We start from the raw sequence: 17,475 nt of genomic DNA on the forward strand, positions 1-17,475 counted from the left end.
TAAAAAAAATTAGTTTTACTGCTATATTAGATTCCAATTATATCAAAGTTTTTGTTAATATTATAAATTCATAAACTGGATGCACGTGACCTGAACTCTGAGCATGCACTCAAATTCACTTGCATTATAGGCTATACCTCGTAGGCGAAGACAGAGCATCCTGCTTTCTTTGATGTGATAGTTACAGTGTTTTTGTCATTTAGTGTGACCGGAGATCTTTGAGAAACAAAGAGGGCCTACGCCTACTACGCCTACCCCACCCCTTGGTCCAACAAAAAGCGTGTTAAAAGGTTGAACACTAATTATATGTCAGACTATTCTCAATTATTGATGCTAACAGCTGTCCCACACTTCGGTATAAATATCATCGCGTTCTATTGGAGAAAGAAAAAAACTAACACACTTGTATAGAATGGGGCTGGTGCATATATTCTCGAAGCCACTAACATGCACAGATGTAGCATCGAGGTCAGTTAATCATCCATTTGCTACTGTTTTTTTCTTTCTCATTCAAAACAACATAAGAAAAGCTTGATCCCTACAAAGAAAACTCATCAACTTCTCTAACACATCAATTTCAAGTAAAATATATATTTGTTTAGGTTACAGCATGTTACATTTGGAGGATGTATATAGAATCATAAATATGAACTTTGATTATTTTAGTTTTGTTATACAACAATTTATTAAGTTTGACAGTTTGATTTCACTGATAATTTTAAACCCTGCACAATGGGCATATCTATGTAGGTTAACAATCCCAAGTGAAAGCTTAGAGCACTTTCCTAAGATTTCTGAGGAGCATCACTCAATAAATTTTACTGTCCTAGACTTTGAAGGGCATCCATGGCGTTTTTATCTCTTTACCTGGAGAAGAGGTGCACACCCAAAACCTGTTCTTAATGGAAGAGATTGGCTTGCCTTTGTAAAGGCCAAATGTCTAAAGGAAGGGGATATAATAACTTTCTCAAAAGAAGCAGATGAGGTCAATGGAGTGATATTTAGAATCCAAGCACGCAAAACAAATATGACGTTTCGTTGCCAATATTATTAGGTTGAATAAAATTACGGCTATAATTTTTAAATAAAATTTTATGTATAAATAAAAATATATTATCTTATTTTTAATATAATAATATATTATTATTTATAAATAAAATTATATAAAAATTTTGATAAAAAGTACTCTTATTAGGTTTATCTTCGTGTGGTTTTTAATGCTTTTTGTTTTATGGATTCTGCAACACCGGACATCCAATTCTGGTTTGAAAACCGTTGTGTACACTCCTGTTTGTAGATCCTTGGAAATCTCTTGTTTCAGATGTGGATGTGATGGTTTAAAAATAAAAAATTTGTAAGTTGCCAACAAAATCAATGATAAGACGTCTCTTGGATTCCCGTTGCTTTTATTTATTTTTTTTTTAATCATGTATATTTTTATTTAGGGAAATTTTAAAAAATGGCCAAAATGCCCTCCCATTAAGCAAAAATACCCAAAATCACTATTTTCAAGCCAAAATGCCCAAAATCACTGTTTCAAAAAAAAAAATGCCTATGACTTTTTTTAATACCAAAACTACCCTTCCCCTCATATTTATATAACTCTCCCACTTACTATGGAGTTTTAATGTAGTTTTAGATAAATATGAGGGGTTTTTGGATATTTTACATTATAAAGGTATTTTGATATTTATTTATTTATTTCAAACTTTTTCTAAAATGTCAAAATTACCCTTCCCTTCATTTATATAACTCCCCTCACTCATTATGGGGATTAAAATAATTTTAGATAAATATGAGGGGTTTTTGGATATTTTACATTGTAAAGGCATTTTCATTTTTCAACTTTTAGAATTCGAATTTCAGTTCCGTTTTTTCGAATTTCACCGTTTTACGATATATCGACTCGTATTTTTCAGATTTCTGAAGGATTTTTCGTTTGTTGTCATTCTAGGGTTTTTCAACTTTTACAATTCGAATTTCAGTACCGTTTTTTCAGATTTCATCGTTTTACGAGATATGGACTCGTATTTTTCAGATTTCCGAAGGATTTTTCGTTTGTTGCCATTTTAGGGTTTTTCAACTTTTAGAATTCGAATTTCAGTTACGTTTTTTTGAATTTCACCGTTTTACGATATATCGACTCGTATTTTTCAGATTTCTGAAGGATTTTCCGTTTGTTGCCATTCTAGGGTTTTTCAACTTTTACAATTCGAATTTCAGTTCCGTTTTTTCGGATTTCATCGTTTTACGAGATATAGACTCGTATTTTTCAGATTTCCGAAGGATTTTTTGTTTGTTGCCATTTTAGGGTTTTTCAACTTTTAGAATTTGAATTTCAGTTCCGTTTTTTCAGATTTCACCGTTTTACGAGATATCGACTCGTATTTTTCATATTTCTGAAGGATTTTTTGATTGTTGCCATTTTAGGGTTTTTCAACTTTTAGAATTCGAATTTTAATTCAATTTTTTCGAATTTCACCGTTTGACGAGATATCGACTCGTATTTTTCAAATTTCTGAAGGATTTTCCGTTTGTTGCCATTCTAGGGTTTTTCAACTTATAGAAGTTGAATTTCAGTTTCGTTTTTTCAGATTTCACCGTTTTACGAGATATCGACTCGTATTTTTCAAATTTCTGAAAGATTTTTCGTTTGTTGTCATTCTAGGGTTTTTCAACTTTTAGAATTTGAATTTCAGTTTCGTTTTTTCGGATTTCATCGTTTTACGAGATATCGACTCGTATTTTTCAGATTTCTGAAGGATTTTTCGATTGTTGTCATTCTAGGGTTTTTCAACTTTTACAATTTCAATTTTAATTCAGTTTTTTCGAATTTCACCGTTTGACGAGATATCGACTCGTATTTTTCAGATTTCCGAAGGATTTTCCGTTTGTTGCCATTCTAGGGTTTTTCAACTTTTAGAATTTGAATTTCAGTTCCGTTTTTTCAGATTTCACCGTTTTACGAGATATCGACTCGTATTTTTCAGATTTCTGAAGGATTTTTTTATTGTTGCCATTCTAGGGTTTTTCAACTTTTACAATTCGAATTTTAATTTCATTTTTTTGAATTTCATCGTTTTACGAGATATGGACTTGTATTTTCCAGATTTTCGAACGAGATCTTGACATGCTTATACTCAATTTTGTTTTTTATATGATTCTTCATTGTTGTACTTCAGGTTTATGTAACCGATATATTTTTATTATTGTTTTAAATGTGTAATTGTATTGTCATTTGATGTAATAAATTTAGTGTTACTTTATTTCAGTATTACTTTATTTTCTCTAATTGTTTCAATTGTGTAAATGTTTGAGTAATCATACGTTTTTATTGTTTTTTCATGATAAGATTATTTAAAAAATGAAATCAAATACGATACACATTCATATATAACCACAAATAAAGTATATCATACACATATGCACATACAATAAATATATACATCTAAACATAGGAATAACGCTAAATATATACATCAATATCCCGCAGAATTTGGTTTTGGGTAAACGAAGAAAGGACCCGAAACATGTCCTCTCAAATAGTCGCAGCTGTCGAGGGGTCAATGTAGAAGAAATCCGGGATAATGCAGTACGCTGTGCACGAGATATCGTATCTGCCCGGAAGTATCTGGACTCGTCGGGAATGCGCAGCTCTGTGTCAACCCGTCTTCTTTTGCGAGAAATATCCTGTAACAATCACATAAAATTTGTTAGACATTCATAAAAATAAATATGTAAACAAATGTATTAGTGAAAAAAACATAAAAAGATGAGAAATAATAAATAATTAAAAAGGAAATGACAAAACTTAACAAATAAGAACTGAAATTCGAGTTCTATACGTTCAACTGCCGTAGAATGTTAACAATCTAAAAAGTTATCATGAAATGACGAAAAATAGAAAAAACGAAACTGAAATTCAAATTGTGTAGGTTGAAATACCTTGAAGTGACGATAATCAGAAAATTGTTCGAAAATTTTGAAAATATGAATCTATACATCCTAAAATAGTGAAATTCGAAAAAACGAAAATGAAAAGCGAATTCTATACGTTGAAATACATAAAAGGCACGATAATCGAAAAATGGTTCGAAAATCTTGAAAATACGAATCGATATATCCTAAATTGGTAAAATTTGAAAAACGGAACTGGAAATCGAATTTTGTACATTGAAACACCTTAAAGTGACCATACTCGAAAAATCATTCAGAAATCGTCAAAATACGAATCGATATATCCTAAAATGGTGAAATTCGAAAAAACGTAACTGAAATTCGAATTCTATACGCTGAAATACCTTAAAGTGACAATAATTGAAAAATCGTTCGGAGATCATGAAAATACGATTCGATATATCCTGAAATGGTGAAATTCGAAAAAATGGAGTTGAAATTCGAATTCTATACGTTGAAATACCTTAAAGTTACGATAATCGAAAAATCGTTCGAAACTCATGAAAGTACGAATTCATATATCCTAAGATGGTGAAATTCAGAAAAACGGAACTGAAATTCGAATTTTATACGTTGAAATACCTTAAAGTGACCATACTCGGAAAATCATTCGGAAATCGTCAAAATACGAATCGATATATCCTAAAATGGTGAAATTCAAAAAACGTAACTGAAATTCGAATTCTATACGCTGAAATACCTTAAAATGACGATAATTGAAAAATCGTTCGGAGATCATGAAAATACGATTCGATATATCCTGAAATGGTAAAATTCGGAAAAACAGAGCTAAAATTCGAACTCTATCAGATGAAATACTTATGAATGTCGCTAACCGAAAAATCATTTGAAAAATTGAAAAAATCGATTTGATATATCCTATAAATGAAAATATCGAAATATTAAGTTGAAATAACGTCGTTACATCGTAAATTGTGTCAAAAAGCACCAAAATTCGAAAACGGATATAAAATTCGAAAACTACACGATCGGAAACTGTAGATAAGAAAATTCACAATTTAACCCCTTGTAAAAATTCTTTAATGATTTATTAGGTCATAATCGGACTTAAATAAAGATTTTGTACACATAATTATTTTGCTTTTTCAGGAAACTGGCATGCAATTAATGTGGCATGCAATTAATGTTGAGCTGCTGAAAAAGAGAAAAAAAAAAAGTCAAAAAGTATCCATAAAATGTGGCATGCAATTAATGTTGGCATGCAATTAATGTGGCATGCAATTAACTTTCCCACGGCATGCAATTAATGTGGGACAATATCCATAAAACCCCCTCTTTTGAAATGAATCTTCCGCCTCCTCAAGGTTTTAAAAAATCCACTTTACCCCCCAACTAGACTTGCAAAGGACGCTGCCGTGGGAAAATTCGTCCTGCCGTGGGAAATTCCGTTCCCACAGCAGACTGCCGATCCATTCGGCAGCCAATTTCGCTTCATTTTTGGTCGTTTCAACCTCCGATTTTTACATAAATCAACTCTACACATTGTATTACATAAAACCCCTCAATCAATTCAACAAAAACAACCAAAAATCCAAACATTTTAACCAATATTCAAAGCGTAAACCCTAAACTTTCAAACCCAAAATTCTCAATCAAAGCTCAATTATATCAGCAATAAATTGATCCAAACAAGATTACGGGAGATATACTAACCTTATTTGTCATTTACGGTTGCCGGAAAGCTTCAAAATCGACGGAAATGACCTTTGCCGTGGGATTGACGTGGGAGGAGGAAAACTTGTGGAATTTTCGTGGAAATGCACAGTAAAAACAGAACTTGCCGTGGGATTTTCATGAAATTTTGGTGTGTTTATAAAGGGGGCAGTTTCGTAATTTGGCTTTTCCCACGACAACCTGCGAAATTTCAAAAAAATCCGACGTGGGCTAAGAATTTCCCCGACACCCCAATGTGTTAAAAAAGCCAGTTTACCCCCCCAAACCCATTGTCCATTCAACTGCCGCGGGAGAATTCGTCTTGCCGTGGGAAACTCCGTTCCCACAGCAGACTGCCGATCCTTTCGGCAGCCAATTTCGGCCAATTTTTGGTCGTTTCGACCTCCGATTTTTTCATAAATCAAATCTACACATTGTATAACATAATACCCCTCAATCAATTCAACAAAAACAACCAAAAATTGAAACATTTTAAGCATTATTCAAACCGTAAACCCTAAAATTTCAAACTCAAAAATCTCAATCAAATCTCAATAATATGAGCAATAACTTGATCCAAACAAGATTACGGGAGATGTGATAACATTATTTTCCATTTTCAGTTGTCGGAAAGCAAGAAAATCGACAGAAATGACGTTCGCCGTGGGATTGCCGTGGGATGTGGAAAAAATTCTAATTTTCTTTGAATTGCACAATGAAAATTTGCTGTGTTTATATATGGGGGCAGTTTCGTCATTTCACAAAACATGGGCATTTTTGCTTAAACCTGAATTTTTTGAGCAATTTCGCTTAGACCCCTTTAATTTTGCCTAGTTTTTAAAATTTCCCTTTTATTTAAGCCGAAAGTGGTTTAATGAATTGTCAAACTCGTACAATAACTTGTGAAAACCAAAATGCCATCTATCAAATCGTTAGGATTTTGTCATTATCAATGTCGGCTAGGATTTTGTCAGCGATTAAAGAGAAAAGCGGCGAAGTACTTCGAGCGGCGGAGGACGTCGGAGTGGAGGTAGACCTACACCTTGACTTTGGCAGAGGATTCAGCGTTGAAAGGGGAAGACGAATCCACGCAGTTTGATACGTCGGAGGAAAAGGAATGGTCGGCTGTGGAGTGGTCGTTGAAGGAGGAAGTGGATTTTATCCGTCGGAGTTTCACAGAGGATTCGGAGCGGATCGTGTCTGGAGTGGGGCGTTGAGGTCGTGGCGAGGCACGTACTGTTTTTTTTTGGGTGTTCCTCGGGATCATTCGTCTCTACTGCTTGTTCTCCTCGTTGATATTGCGGCTACCGTTGCGGAACGACAAGAAAACGGCATCGTTAACAGTGATAGTGGTGATGATTTTGAATTCGTTTCTAACGAAAGGGAGGGTTCTGACTACGCTTCATCTCTTTATGGTTTGTAGCTTCTTCTGCTTGTGAGATTTTGCTATAGAAACAGCCCTCCAAGCCTTAAAAACAATCATCCAACTCCACTATGAAAAAGGTGCCATTAACCTCCAAAAAAAAAAAAGGTGCTTCACAAACTCTTCTTCTCTTCTGCATTTTCTTGAGCCTTGTTCATGGCCCGGGCTCAGTCCCCCCGCCTCCAATGCAGCCACTGCTGGGTCCCCATCACGCTACTCTCCCTCGCCCACCTGATCTTCTACGTTTTTGTGGCTCAAAGTCTCAAGTGCATCAATGGATTCGAGTGCCACAAGTTGACTCTGGGTTTGGCGACTGAGAAGCTGGGGGAGATAAAAATGAGAATGACTCTTGCTTTTGTTGAATGAAGTAGATGGTGGGTATGAAAGTAGGCCAAGGAAGTTACGGGTTTCGTTGAAGAATCTGCTTGTTGAAGGAGGAAGAGAAGGTCCACTGCCGTCATCTTCACAGTCGGAGGAGGAGGATGAACAGGAGGCAGCACCGGAGGACATCTATCGCCTTTCCCCAGTTTAATGTCATATCTAAGAGTGTACAACAAATTATACAAATAATTTTATTAAATATTAAAAAATGGTTAAATTACCTTAATTAATTAATTAACTAAGGTATTTTAGATATTACGTTAAAAAAACAAAAAATGATAAATCACCCATTTAAGCCTTAAACTTAGTGATTATATAAAATAAGTGTTATCCACAAATGTGAGGCTTTAATGATTAAACTTAGTAGTTTGGGGCAATGATTCGAAAACCGGACCAGACTGGCCGGTTTAATTGTTGAACCAAGAATCAGTATCAAGTCTGGTCTTATTAATATAAAAAATCAATTTTGTTATTGATTCGGTCAAACCCAATCAGAAACCAGATTTGATTTGATGAATTAGTTAAAACTAAGTTTGGTTGGATTTAATTTTTGAATTTTTTTAAATTTTAATTATTTTTAAATAATTTAATTTTTTTTTATTATTCTTTAATTGAATTAGTTAAACCAGTTGAATTATAAATCAATAAGACAACTGATTCAATTATTGGTCCAGTTTTAAAAACATTGGTTTGGAGATGATTGTGAGCACTGATCAATGTAATGGGACGATGAAATTTTACATAACTACTTCACGATATAGTGAGCTCTTAAAATTGACCCTCTAAGTGCGTGAATGGGGTACTCTCGCAACACGAAAGGCTGCATTTTCACCAATCTTCTTTAAACCAATACAACTCCAAATTCCATTTGAAAAAAAAAAAAAAAATCAAAACATCCAATCAAGTGTTTCCTCAAACACCTGCCAGGGAACCAAGGTCAAACCCAATCTACCCCTCCAAACTAAAATAGATCTTAAAGTTCCTTTACAACCCAATAAAAAGTGCAACTGGATAGAAGCATAAAGAAGATCGACTAGGTGGATAATGTAATATCGACTAACAAGGATTGAAAAAATAGTTATGTAAAAAATTTATGTTATCAAAATAATTAGAATAAGCACAGAATAATTATTTTAAAACACAAACAATGTCATTATTCAATCATAAATCTTCCAAGATTCATTTATAAGGTTTATTATGCAACCATTTTATAAAATAAAATTGAAACCACCATCATAGGTTGTTAAGAGGCATTTACTCTTGTTGGAAGCTCCTTCGTTTTTATCAACCGTGGAGGTGCGCGTGTTGCTTCCATTCCAAGCAAAGGAAGGCAGCACAACAACAATAAAGAAATGAAAAAAAATAAACTTGATCAAGAAGCCAAAAAAGGGTTAAAATGAACCAACCGATGCAATGGTACAATAAATTATTACAACCCATAGTCAAAAAAGTTGAAAGCAACATATTAAAGACAGGAGAATATTCTCCTTTTCTAGTCTTGAAGCCCGTAATCACAGCTGCCTTTTTTGAGTGGATCTTATCGGCAAATCCTTTCTTTATCTGAAAAGCAGTTGTGTTGATTGTATAAGCATCTTATCTCTACCAAAATGGGTCTTTCAATTTGTTAAGTGTTACTGTCTTATCACTATGATCTACTGTGTCATCAGCGTATGAAAGCTCTTCAACTTTTAAAACCCTAACAAGACCCTTAACAGGGTCGTTCAACCTCCATTGTAGCTGATCAACGCTTATTCTATCAGTCATACTCCACCATATATGCTCCTTCCCAACACTCTCGGTTTCTTTGAATTTGCCTACAATCAAGGTAATTTAGTCTTTTATCAAATATATAGTTGGATGTAACTGTTTATACTAATGCATCGTACAATAGACTTATTTATAAAAATAAGTTGGTGAGAATTGTCAGTTTCAACAAAATTTCAGCGGGAAATAGTCATTTAGCCTTACAAGAAAAAACATTCAATTCAATAATCAGGAAATATCAACTGAAGTTAGTCGTGAATCAAGGATTTGGTGAGCCCTATACTGTAACCAATTAGCATCTATTGTGCTGAATTGTAATGGCCATGGTTGTCGTGGTCTGACAGAATTTTTATTTCAAATATACACATGGGCTTTATTTCCACTGTTTTCTTGTCAGACTTGAAGCCTAGTTTCTTCATTATGAGCAATAACAAGATTTTTTACGCATTACCAACAAAGAGTACTACGAATATTTATTGATGGCTTAATGACACAGGAGCTACACAAACTAATTAAGAAAATGTCAGCACATAAACATAATCACAAAACTAGGATAATTCCATAAAGTTACAGTTGAAATAATTTATTGAAAAATTCTGGTGAAGTTGAACACAAAAGCTGGTACACAGGATGTGAATGTATCTTCGTCGGACTGTTAAGAGGTAAATAAACATGCTGGTAGTCCCTTTGAAAGGTGGTTGTGAACCTTGTGGTCAAAGGGAAGGAATGAAAAAGCCACCATTGATTAAGCCATCGGCAATAGAGCGATAAGCAGCTTCTGTTAGATGAATTCCATCCCAATTCGCATAAGTGGATGGATCTTTGCAAGCTTTTTGATCCAGTGTGACCGCACCTCGCTGAGTTATTAAAGTTGTACGGTCCACCTCCTCCAGAGCAACCTGTTAGGTGAGGATAATTTAATCCTTACTTGACAAATATAAATAGAATTGAAATATATTGATTAACTCGAGTTTTAATATATCCACAAGAAAACATTATAATTGATGGCATCTCTGAAACGAAGAGATGAAGATGGTAGAAAAGGGAGACGAGAAGTTGGGAGACAATGAGAACGTTGACGGTTAGAAAGGAAATAGTAGTAAGAGAGAAAGAAAAAAATTATAAAAAAATAATTTATTTTCAAATTTTAAGTAGGGAGAATTGTTAAATTTTTAAATTAGAGAAAGAAAAATATAATAAATTTTTAGTTTTTTAATAGTTTTAATTAAATAACATTTTTATAAATTTTAACAGAATAATGAGTTTTTAAGTTTTTAAAAGTGAAAATTTGAAATCTCACCAAATCTTGGGTGGGAATAAGTCTTTTGATCTTTGCATTATAAAGCATTTTTAGATTTTGCAGGGTCAGTGACAAACCTACCTCTCTTTTTTCGCATAGCCCGTGATAAAACGATACATAACTTTGTGGGTTATGTTGAAGGCTGTAAAGAGACTTATATTACTCAACATCAACATAACCAATAATTTTGAGATTTAATTTTAAAACATTATTGTATTACTGTTCAATAGATATGTAAACAGTATTATATGAAATTAGAAAGATAAAGATATATGGAATGGATTTGGTGAAAAATAAAAGCTGATTGTAGCTTTTTAATAATTTGACAATAAATTTCTCCAGTTTTTCTCATGCTGAATCAACCGACTGGAGAAATTCTCAGAACAATGATGCACCAATGCATACTTTATAAAGAAACAGAGGTTAAAATCTATGATTCCAATGTCCTCTATAGAATATTCAATCAATCATCAAACTTACTGTATGCTACGATATCTTCATAAAGATGAGGAAAAATAAAAAATTAGTCCAGAAAGGCTACGAGCACTGACCAGGAAATTGAATAAGTAATTGCAGTATAACATTAGCTTTCCATGAAAGTATGGCCTCTCAAAAAAAATAAAAATGTAGGACTAACAATTTAGAACTGTATGCATAGCACAAACAGGCCCCTCAATTTTATTTATGGAATGGGATCTCTGAGTTTAAACTTCGAAAGTGGAGTTCGCACTATGTAAGCAGGTTCTGCAACTCCAGCACAAAGAAATTTTTAAGAGTACATGGTAATTTTTTAAGAAAACCAAAAATTTGATAACAGTCCTAGAAAGAACTGTTGGCCTAAATAAACTTGTAATTTTCCCATCTAACTTTGGTTGGCAAACTTAATTTCCTTCTCTATGGATGATTTTAGCTCGGGTTTCAGACTCTCAAGACCTTCCTGTTCAAAGTCAGAAAGAGGACCCAGCCCAAGGACTTCTGATAGGTACCAGGAGATACAGATGGAGTTGATCTTCTAGTATTCTGGAAATCACAGCAACCAACATCCAGGTTTCGCTCAAGAACTCACTTAATAGAAGGCTTATTGGAAAAATTATGTGATGGCTGGAAATTTGTAAAATGTTATAATAAAAATGTATTCTATATAAAATCAGTAACTCAATGTAATATAGCAGAAACTTGTATTGATTATATTCTGAAAGGTCAATAAAATAGTTTTTTGCATTCCGCTCTGTTAACATAGAAAATAATATAACATTTAGACAAGTCATTAAGCAAGAAAACCCAGGAAGTTATTGCAGAAATCTCCTTCCAGCTTTTGAGAGGCCAGAAATCTCTCCTAAATGGCTTACTTTGGAGAGGCTAGGTGCTCTCCTTCTCGGTCGGAGCTGCCCACTGTTTTCTTGAAAAATCTCTCCGCCTCTCACTCTCTTTTCTTCTCTTTTTATGCAACATTTTCGTCTAACCAGCTCTGAATCCTTTTGCCACGTGTTTACATTTTTGTGTTGTTGTGCCACCATATTGGTTTGTGTCACTGTGCCAATCTAATGATCCTAACAATATCCCACCCAAAAAGAACCAACTTGCCCTCAAGGTGAGAATGAGGAGAAGAGCAATCAAACAAAGCAAGATAGCTCTGTGAAGAAATGTTGTCATTTCCATTCTGCTAGAATTGTCATCAATATTTCCCAAACTATCTAAATGATTCTCTATCTTGGTTAGGACATCCTCTTTATGCGTAGTCTCTATCGAGATGATGATGGGTTGTATAAAAGAGAGCTGGGTTGGATGGAGTTGTTTGCGTTTGGGTTGTAATGATTAAGGTAATTGGATTGGGTTTAATTTGTGACACTGGGTCGGTAGGATATGGATTTGGTTGGAGTGAATGTGACGCTATAGCTGGGTTAGAATAATATTTGAGTTTAGGGTTCAGTATGATAATTGCGCTTTAATTAATTGGGCTTGATTGAATAAAAATAATTGGATTGAGTGGAGATAAGTGAAAGTTGGATTTGGGTTTTTGGTAAGTTGGGTCTGGGTTGTTGATCGTTGAATTGAATTCAGAAAAATTAAGATTTGGTTGGATTGGAAAGATTTTTGAGTTACCTTTATACTGAGCTTTGGTTTAGGAATGGTCTACTGGGTCAGGTAATATTTTACTGGGTCTATGAGATGTGTAATTGATAAAAAAAAGGCAAGTACATTTCAAGTCCAGAAAAATGATGATTAAATAAAATAGAAGAAAACAATTTTAATTTTGCTAACCTTTGCAGTCCAGCATTTGCCTTCTCCATTGCGGATGGCATTGACCAAGCCAGTATAATCCCATTTGTTCACCACATTGTCAGGACCTTCATGTATCTCTACTTCAATTGCGTAACCCCCATTGTTTATTAGGAATATAATGCTTTTTTGTCCACATCAGATCATTGTTGAGACATCCTGAGCTATTACCTGAATTGAAGCATGCAACATTAGTTACTCAACAAACTCTAAACTTTAAAAAGAGTTTTATTTTTTTTTTATTTTTAACTAACTTAAATCTGCAATTTATAAGTCAATCATGACATCAAATGCATTGGTTTCAATGAACCATCTAATAACGATTTTTAACAATAGTATGGCAAATGAAGAAGGGAGGACAGAGATGATGGGTGTCGGCAGTGGCATAGCCAAAGAGAAGGAAATCTAAGGATTTGGGGATAGAAAACTCATTTTTTAAAGTTGAGATTTAGGGGTGAAAGTCTATTTTTAAAACCTGAGGAGAAAAAATTATATATTTTTTAATAATATTATTAAAATAACGATTTTATCTCTATTAACAGTAATTTTAACAAAAGTTTAAGACAGATAAATATTTAAGTTTTTGAATTTTCGTAGATATACTTTTGAATTTCAGTTGGAAATTGGGTGGGATATAGTCCTTTTCCCGAGAATCTTTGTTGGTAGATTTTCTTTAGTGTACTTTAGTTAACTGGATAGGACATTGACTAACATCCCCTTCAATTAAGCTCTCCGTGAATTCTGCTGATAGCTCTCCTGAGAATTTCTCCATACTGAAGTTTAAGTAACTAAAAGGGCCTATTGATCGCAGAATGAAACAATCGCACATGCAGATGAATGTTCTGCAATGATTCCAATGCTGGCTTGGTAAAGATGATTGGTCACTGTAATGTATCAAATTCAAAGAAAAGGACCACACCACCGTCTGCTTTTCTAACGTTAGTAAAACAAGAGCTATCGCACTCATTTATGATTGCATCCTTCAATTTATCATTAAATTATATCAATATTTAATATATATATATATATATATATATATATATATATATATATATATATTTAAATATAGATCATATGAAATTGAGTAAAAATAAATTTGTATCATTATTAATAAGAATAAAGTATATTTATTTTTTTAAAATATAAATTTTAATTCATTAAAATAAAAAAATTCAAAAAATATAAGAATACTAGTAAATTATTTTACTTAAATGTCCTTGAATATAATTATTTTTATATTATTTGTTATATTAATTAAAAATAAATTTGTTTTTGTCACAAAAAAAAAAATCAAAATTATCTTGATAATATTTTAATAATACCTAAGATGAAGATGATAATCAGATTATTACTTATATTATTTATTACATCAACATTGATAATAAAAAATTATCGTAATCTTTAAATCTCTAAAATCAAACGACCTTTACTGCTATATTAGATTCCAATTATGCCTATATATATATATATATATATATATATATATATATATATATATATATGTGTGTGTGTGTGTGTGTGTGTGTTTGGTTAGATTTGTAGATAAAAGTTTCTTTGTCAAATGCTTGAAATTAGAAAATAAGTGGGTACTAGCTTTTCTCTACAGGAAGCGATATCACCGACAAAGTGAACTCGCAGTCTGAACGAAATGCTGCTTCAATTGAACATCCAATTTTTAAAAGGATATGATTTTCAATAGAGACGAATTTGATGATTGATAAAAGTTGACGTGTTTGATGATTCAATTTCTTTTTTTTGGCTGATTCTGTCAAAGTTTTATTAATATTATAAATTCATAAACTGGATGCACGTGAGCTAAACTCTGAGTGTGCACTCAAATTCACTTGTATTATAGGAGACCATTCTTTCTTTGATATGACAGACAGTTACAGCGTTTTTGTCATTTAAAAAACAAAGAGGGCCTACGCCTACCCACTCCTTTAGACTTTAGTGGACAAAAAGGGCATGTTAAAAGGTTGCTTCTTCTAACAGTCATGTTTGTTACTATAAATATACCATCAGAGCTGAAGGAGGGCTATCAAGTCATTGAAGTAAGAATAGAATTGGTAAAACAGTTCTGAACAATGGCACTGATATTCTGGAAGCAACTGACACACACAGATGTAGAATCGAGGTCAGTTAATCATCCATTTACTGCTGTTTTTTTCTTTTTCATTCAAAACAACATAAGAAAAAGTTTGATTCCTACAAAGAAAACTTATCAACTTCTCAAAAACATCAATTTCAAGTAAATATATATATTTGTCTGCGCTGCAGTGTGTTGCATTTATAAGAAGTATATGGAATCATAAATATGAATTTTAATTGTCTTAATTTTATTATACAACAATTTATTAAATCTGACAGTTTGATTTCACTGATAATTTTGAACCTTGTCCAATGGGCATATCTATGTAGGTTGGTAATCCGAACTAGTTGGTTGGAGCACTTTCCCCGGATTTCTGAGAGGGATCACTCAATAGAATTTACTGCAATAGACTTGGAAGGGCATCCATGGCGTTTTTGTCTCTCTACCCGAGCAAATGGACATGCAAAACCTGTACTTAAGAGAGAAGGTTGGCAAGCATTTGTAAAAGCCAAGCGTCCAAAGATGGGGGATGCAATAATTTTCTCAAGGGAAGCAAATGAGGCCAACGGAGTGACATTTAGAATCGAGACACGCAAACTTATAAAGACGATAGAACTAATGGGGGAAATTACTCCAGTGTTTGCATAGTATACCACAATGTTCTATCGTTATACCTATAATATTATTAGTTCTATCTTTATGTCTGTTTTTATGTATTCAGTGTTTATTTTCCTTTTTGTCAAGATGTAGTTGTGGTGGTTTAAAAAAAAAAAGTTGATAAGTTATCAAAAAAAAAAAGTCAATGATAAGGCGTCTCCTGGATTCTTGTTGCATTTTGTTTTTTGTTTAAATATATATATTTTTATTTAAAGCCAAAAGCGTTTAATGAATTGTCAAACTTCCGTACATTAAGTTTTACCTAGTTTATCCAATTAACTAGTTTTAACTAGATTTAATTGAATTTTACACTAAATCAATTTTTAGTAACAAGCAAACCAAATCATAAGTTGATTTGTTATTAAACTAATTAATTTAATTTTAAATATAGTGTGGTTTTTAATCAAGACGTATTTGATGATTTATAAAAGTTGATGTAACCCAGTTAAACTATGTATTTTTCCATGCAAAATATATACAAATTTTGTTTTCATATCTATATCCTATCACATTTCTAGAATTACATCAATAAAATAATCTTTTAAAATTCTAACTTGTCAGAGTGATCTCTCACTCTTTCGTCATATTTAAGAAACAAAATTCCAATTTTAGGTGAATTAAGATGAACCACTTGTATTCTTTTTTTATTGTATAATTATTTATTTTATTAATTCTGTACATAATTTTTGATTCATCTATTTACGTGCCTATTATTTTGATTTTAAAAAAAAGCTTTACTGCTATTTAGATTCCAATTATGACAAAGGTTTTTTTTTTTTTGGGTCATAGATAGAAGTTTCTTTGTCAAAGTTTTCATTAATATTATTATAAAATTCATAAACGTGGATGCACATGAGCAAAATTCTGAGCATGCACTCAAATTCACTTGCATTATAGGAGGCTATATCTCCAATGTGAAGACAGGCCAATGAAGCACGCTATCCTTTCTTTGATATAATAATTAACGGGTCATATGATCAATTTATAATTCTTTCTACAGTGCAATCACCTTTTTAAAATGCCAGTTCAATCTAATAATTTTAACACCTGCCTCAAACAAGAAAAAGTGAGATGGTATCACTGGTCTTTTAATGTATAATTCTACCATGAAAAGCTACAGATTCTAATACAATTAAGTTCAACTGTGTTGTTTGTCATTTAGTGTGATAAGAAGTTTCCGTGAAGCCAATTTGATCGAGTTGGTTGGCCTGCATGAACAGTGGTTGAGATAACCTGGATTAAGATTTGGAGACTGGGATTCAAGAAGATAGCGACAAGAAATAGAAAGAATCTGGGTTGCTAGATTTTCTTCAGTTTACTTTAGTTAACTGAAAAGGACATTGGTTGAGTCTGTATATTTCAGCTAACTACTTTAAAATACAAACATATTATATAATAATTAATTCTCCATTCAAATGTAGACTAGATACATGGGAGACAGAAAAAATATTGAAAAGAAGATTAGTGATGTAATTGTCAAAGTGAACTTGTCTCGTGAAATGCAACCCTTGATTAATGATGGTGTATCTGGTTAGAAAAGAATCCAATCAAATTTAGGAGAAATAATCATAGCCTAGACATATGGGAGAGAAAAATGATAAAGGTACTGGAAATGCACACACATGTATTAATCTTTGCCATAAGATGACAAGAAGATAATTCAGTACTAGCCTTTTAAATGGAGAAAATCTACTTGAAACGAACTTCTTGTCTGTGTGAACAATTGAAAGAGAATTGACAAGTGAACCCTTGATAATCATAGCCAATGAATCAAGGGTTTTGACGTAGAAAAATTGAAAGAGAATTGAAAAGCGAACTTTAGAAACGTCTCAGTTACTTTTCAATTCTCTTTCAATTTTTATATGAAAGTTGCATTTGATTGACATGTTATTGTACTAAAAGTGAAAAACAAAGTTGAGAGAAAGACCCCTCTGATCTTGGAACATTATC

The 17,475-nt window shown here is 32.7% G+C and overlaps 1 long non-coding RNA gene across 1 annotated transcript; it reads left to right on the plus strand.

The window, feature by feature from the left end:
• Positions 1 to 360: 360 nt before the first annotated feature.
• LOC123217873 lies at positions 361 to 1,398 on the plus strand. Its single transcript, XR_006502570.1, has 2 exons — positions 361 to 468; positions 751 to 1,398. It is a non-coding gene; the product is annotated as an uncharacterized LOC123217873 (long non-coding RNA).
• The last annotated feature ends 16,077 nt before the right edge of the window (positions 1,399 to 17,475 follow it).

Source organism: Mangifera indica, chromosome 6 (assembly GCF_011075055.1).
Source record: "Mangifera indica cultivar Alphonso chromosome 6, CATAS_Mindica_2.1, whole genome shotgun sequence".
Lineage (NCBI taxonomy): Eukaryota > Viridiplantae > Streptophyta > Magnoliopsida > Sapindales > Anacardiaceae > Mangifera > Mangifera indica.